Raw genomic sequence first — 6,000 nt, 5'->3', positions numbered from 1 at the left:
TCTTCAGCGCGGGGATGTGCAGGCACGTGAACGGGCCTCAGCTTGCGAGTCCGAATATTGAGAAGGCCCAGAGAGGGAGTCATTAGCATTGGAAGAGCCCGAAAGACTCACGACGGAGCGCCGGGTAGCTCAGGCCGGGCCACCAGGTGACTAGTGCCCCGTCACCTCCAGACCGCTGCCCCCCGGTCACACAGCACCCTGGGGACCGCACTGGCCATGACACGACCTCACACATGGAACATGGACTGGCAGAGGACGGTGGTTCGTCGTTGGGTAAACGTGTGCTGGCAGAAAAAGAAATCTCATGTATTGCTTCTGCCTCGGAAGAGAAGCGTTTCCTTTAACTCCAGAATGTTTGTGATCTTCAGACTTCGAGTATGTACGTGGGTTAAAAAAGGGCAGATTCTCCAGTCTCTGAATCCCCATCCTAATTAATCCTAATTAATATCGGATCCTCATCCTCCGGGACTCGTGCTCTCAGAGTCGGAGGGTATGTTGCTAGAGAAATCTGTACGGAAAGGAGGAAGCCAAACAAATGAGTTTTGTAGAAACACGGAAATACTGCCACTCGGATAACTCTGACCCCAACCTGTGTCTTTTCTCTTCGGACAGGCTGAGGACAGCTGATTGTGTCGATGATAAACTCCATCCATTTCTAGAATTGATGAAGCTACAGAGTCACTCATTTCTGTGATTAGGCAAGGAGAGGTGATGGCAGATGGCCGCAGTCTCTGTGAGGACAGCAGCCTCGTCACCGGCTCCGTCCCCGCGCGGCCGGGTGGGTCATCGCCACCGTGGCTCACATGGGTGGCTACTACTCTTGATCTCACTCTGGACTTAGTCAAAGCTCCAGACATGCCTTATTTTCTGCACACAGGCCTGCAATGGTCAGACGTGTGGTACTCACGCTGTTCTCCTCCTCCTGGTAGTTGCTCTGCGCGCCTGGTCTGCGTCTGGGCCACAGTGCGGCCTGCCTGGGCTAGAGAACATCTTGTGTTTTCCTGCTATTCTTTGGCATGATTCAAACTTGATGGTGTTGATTTAAAAGCAGGCGTTGGAATGAGAGCTATTTGAGTGACCTGCGATGTACGCGACTCCCACATTCCTTTAAGGGGACATTAGGCCATTTCCTGCTTATGCTTCTATGGAAAGTCTCAACTTGCATAAATCCCCCCAATTCTCTGGGTTTGGGTGTTTTTGCCTATAAACAGAAGGGCTTGATTGTCTCTAAGCTAATTTCAGTAGCAGAAATATATTCTAAATTCCATCACAAATCACGTCATGCTGCTGTGGGACAAATAATGAAGAATGGGGCAGAAGTACCAGCAGACGAGCTGGAGAAATGACAGGGGAGAACCTAACTTCTACCAGGTTCTACCAACTCTAGCTTCAATTTTCTCAGATAAAGACCCGTCGTCATTTCGCTCCTTTCTCGGATATACCACATCTGATGTGTTATCGTGTCCTGCTAGCTCTGTCTTCACAATCTCCCCAGAGTTTTCTCCTCTTATCGTGTCCATTGTTATTACTTTGTCCAAGTAATGATCATATCTCGCCTCGATGATGGCAATGTCCTATTAACTAGCCTGTCACTCTGATTTTATGCCTGTCTTCTTAAAGTGTGTTGTCAACTCGGAAATCAGAGTGAAACTTTAATAACGTCAATTCATGTTAATCCTTTCTTCAAAACCCTCCAAAGCCATCAATCTGCCCGATAAGACACACAGTTCTTACAAGGACCAATAATGCCTTCCTACCTTTTTGACTTATCTCCTACAAATTTGCCCCTTTCTTACTTTACTCCATATATAGGTCTTCCTGCTGCTTTGGAACAAGCCAGGTAAGCTTCTGCCTTTGCATTCCTCATTTCAGTTTGCATGTGCTAGTCCGTCTGCCTGAGGCGCTCTCCTTCCTTCCTGACGGGCTATAATTCGTTTGAAAACAATTCCTGCAATTCATGCTCAGGTATCATCACCTCCTTCCCTGGTCATTGTGCCTGGAGTCGCAGTCCCTTCCAGTCACCGCGGTCTCTGTGTTGTTCTGCTGTTTTATCTTTTTATTAGCTTTTGAGTATGTGGCCAAACATTTGTGCTTCTACATATTATATATATATTTAATTGATCTTGTTTATTGTCTGTTTCCACTTCTAGGATATAACTGCAATAAGAGTTTTTATTTATTTATGTTTTTCCCCATAACTTTATCTTCAGGGATTAGAAAAGAGCCTGGTGTTTTATATTCTCAATAGATGTCTAATGAATGAGTGTGAAGTAGATGCTGCTACTTCTTACATTACAAACGAGGCAACGAACACGCTCACTTACTATAGTTTTGTGGTCAGCCTGCTCCAGGATGTAAGAGTCACGAGTGCAGGAAGTGTCTCTACGCTAGGACAGTGCCTCCTCGAACCGGCCTTCATTTCGAAGAACCAGGGACAGAGACTCCTTAAATTTTTGATGCATCATTAGAAAATGCAAACATGCAGAACCATTGGAATATAGTTTTCAGAGAATTTATAGACACTCTGAAACCCCTCCTTAAACCAGTTCATACTGGTATACAGAGTAAAAACACACAATTCTTACTCAGCGAGTATCTTTTGCTGTATCGTAAGGGTCTGGCATCACATTTGAGAACCTTAAATAAAATGTTCATAATGACTTACATCTGAATACAGGGTAAAAATAAATATTAGTGCATTTGTGAGACATGGTGATCCTTCTTTTCAAAAACATAGAGATCAGAGAATCATTTTTGCCTTATGTGAATGCTAAAACCATTGTGTTAGTTTTCTTTTTATTACGGTGGCTAAATAAAAATTTCTTCTAATAAATTAAGATTTTTTCTCTGTCCTTCCTTTCACCTAATAAACATAATTGAATTTATGAAAGTTATACATATATCCACTTGAAAATATTCTAATTGTTTAAGTATAAGATACAAATTGAGAAATATTTTGTATTTTTTAGCGGTGATGAAAATTTTTGTCATTATCATTCAGACTAGAAAAACATCAGTTACAAACTTACCAAATTAAAATAGCTCAATAAAATGTAAACTAGGTTAGATTTATTTTATAATGACCAGAAATTCACAGGACAAAAGTAACTTAAATGTAAAACAGTAGCAAAAATTAGATTTTAGATGCTTTCATATAATTCTTACTGAAACATGAGATTTGCTCGATTAAGGTAGTAAAAATTCCCTCCCTGAACTATATCTGCCATCTGCTTAGCTTAAACTGATGAAAAGTATGCATGACAAAAACACTGTTTTTAGATCCCATCGAAGACATCTTAGTAAAAGAGGATGTTGGGTTAACTCTGACAGCCAGAGTCATTAACTCCGCGATCACTACGCATGCTGGCCCTCGTGACTGACAGTAAACTTGTCTCTGGCTTGGCAATGTGTTAGGCACTTTACATGTACATGGTGTACATTATTCTGCCTAGTTTACAGATTAGGAACTGGGGCTCAGTTACTTTTACAAACTTGTGCAAATTTGTATAGCTGGGATCGGCTCAGCTGAGATGTGGGAGCTGATGTCCTGATCTCTCTCTCATTGCCTGAACCTCCAAATTCTCTCCAGAGATTCTTCCATTGTTTTTCCCCGTTGGGGACCCATGTTGTAAAGGGTTTTGTCTTCTAAATGGCTTTCCTTAAATAGCACTCCCCATGCAGCATTACTCCCCTGTACATAAGAGCCAATCGGAGACCCTGGTGAGCTTAAGCATGTACTGATACAATGTTACATGGTACACTCCAAAAGATTCAGTATTTTGATCATTTGATGTATTTTTCAGCACAAGAGTATGATTCTCCTTTGGCTTTCAAAATAATAGAGAGTGAGAGTCCTTACCACTTTCACGGTCCTCCAAACGCCTATTAATCTCAGGATGGTAACAAATTACGATGAATTCTAACATGAGTCATTGCTTTTTGTGCTCTGAATTTGGAGCTGATGGGACAAGACCTCTCATCTACTTGCTCCCACGCTTAACCCTCAAATTGTTTGTTCATCCAGTAAATATTCTGTGCGTGCTCTGTGCCAGGCCCTGGGCCAACACTGGGAATGTGATGAGTTCATCAGACCCCTGCTATCGGGATGCTAAGTGTCAAACCAAGAACTAACACAAAGTGTACAACTAGATATGACCACACATAAAGGAAAGGTCTGAAGACGACAGACAATCTGCCCCAGTCTGTCGGGACAGGGAGTTCTCGCCCCTACAAAGGACATATTTAGGATAAGCTCACTGAGCCTGCAAGGCAGCCCAGGATAGAGGCTGGCAGGCTCCAGTTTTGGGCTGGGGAGGACACTGACATCTAAAGAAGTGAAAGGAGAGCTAAAATCTGGAGGACAGAGGGACAGAGGGAGAAGCGGCTCACAGTGAAGGGAGAGCGGAAGGACACTTCACGGGTCAGAGTAAGACGAGTGCGACGTAGCCCAAAGCAGGGCAAAAACACAAAAGTGGTTTTAAGTAGACCAACAACCCGATCATACCCGCATTTTTTAGCCATCATATATTTATCCTTTAAAATGTATCTAAAGTATCTAAAAAGGGAATTCGACTAAAATGACTTGATTCAAACAACCCCTTCATAGTAGAGTAAAGGACGATATTGGTTAAAGCCGATCACTCCTGTCATCACTGGTTCAAAATGCATCTTAATTTTTAACTTTCCAGAACAATGTGAATCAATGTGCCCTTGTAAATTTGCATCATTATGAGTACATTCCAAGTGTCTTGACAGAATTTCTACCGTAAGCACAATGCCATCTCTGTTTGGTACATTTCTAAGTGGGGTGCTTTTGCACATTTCCCATAATGAATTTCAGAGCTGTGGTTTGGGATCTGTCCTCATATTTTTCTAGTCATGGAAAATTTTAACTCATCGGGAAAACATGTTGGACTGCTGGAGGGGCAGAAAGGCATGGCTGTGCGTGAATACAATAGGGCCCAATGACTGAATTTCTCTTCTTTAAAGAAGTCCTTGTTGAGGATGTGTCAACGGAGAGACGGAAAAAGAGCACGTCTTCCTCTCGTTCTGTCTCTCCCTGCTCCATTTCCTCCGCGTTCAGAAGGGAAAGGGAAAACAGAGTTCCGCTGAAAAAATGGAATCTCATTCTGAAACATTTTGTGTGGGATCAATTGGTAACCCGTTCCGGAGACCTGGGAATGCTTAGGTCTGCCGGCCTAACTCACCACGAGGTTTGAGGTTGAATCCCGATTCTCCACCAAAGGAGGCCTGTGGAAGTCATCCGAGGGCGCGTGATCCGAAAGAGGAAAGGCTGTAGGGCCAGAGGTCACCGTTCGGGAAGGCCTGTGGGCGACCGTGTGCGGGACCGAGAGCTGTCAGCGGTCTCCACGTGAAACAGCCGCGCGTAAGTCCAGGCGCCGTAAGATTTTGGCCCCGAGCCTTTGGGGCGCGGATTCTGAGACCCTCTAACAGGGACCCTCTTACTGGCAATACGTCCTCGGCCCAACATCTTGTCAAATCTGCGGAGGCCTTGGAAATGCGATCCGATTTGAGAATCACTGATCCCAACAAAGATGCTTGATTGTAGCTGGATGTTCCTCACCTTCGACCCTCTGTCCTCGCCGTCTCGGTTTCTGGAGTCGCGTCCCTCTCCTCAAAGGCAAACTCGCGGGAGTTTTTAAACAAGCGGACGAAGGAGTGACGATTCCGCGTCCCGAGCCCCGCGGTTGGCGACCCTGGGGTCCGGCCTCGGCGCTCGGACCCGCTGTCCCCGGTGCCGCCCGGGCCTTCGCCGCGTCGCCGGGTTCCTGCGGCCGCCCGTGTCTACAGTGTCGCGGTGACGAGCCCGACCTCACGCTCCGACGCGGCTCCGTCCGTGGGCCCCGGGGGCTCCCCCGCTGCCCCGTCCCGGCCTGACCCGTCCCGGCCTGACCCCGCGCTCACAGCGGTCCCGGCCGCCCCAGCCCCGGGGCCCCGCGACCCTGTCCCGGCCCCGGCGTCTCTCGGTGCGCGGGATTC

Source organism: Mustela nigripes, chromosome 3 (assembly GCF_022355385.1).
Source record: "Mustela nigripes isolate SB6536 chromosome 3, MUSNIG.SB6536, whole genome shotgun sequence".
Classification (NCBI taxonomy): domain Eukaryota; kingdom Metazoa; phylum Chordata; class Mammalia; order Carnivora; family Mustelidae; genus Mustela; species Mustela nigripes.
The sequence above is the reverse complement of the archived record's forward strand: the minus strand, read 5'-3'. Positions refer to the sequence as shown.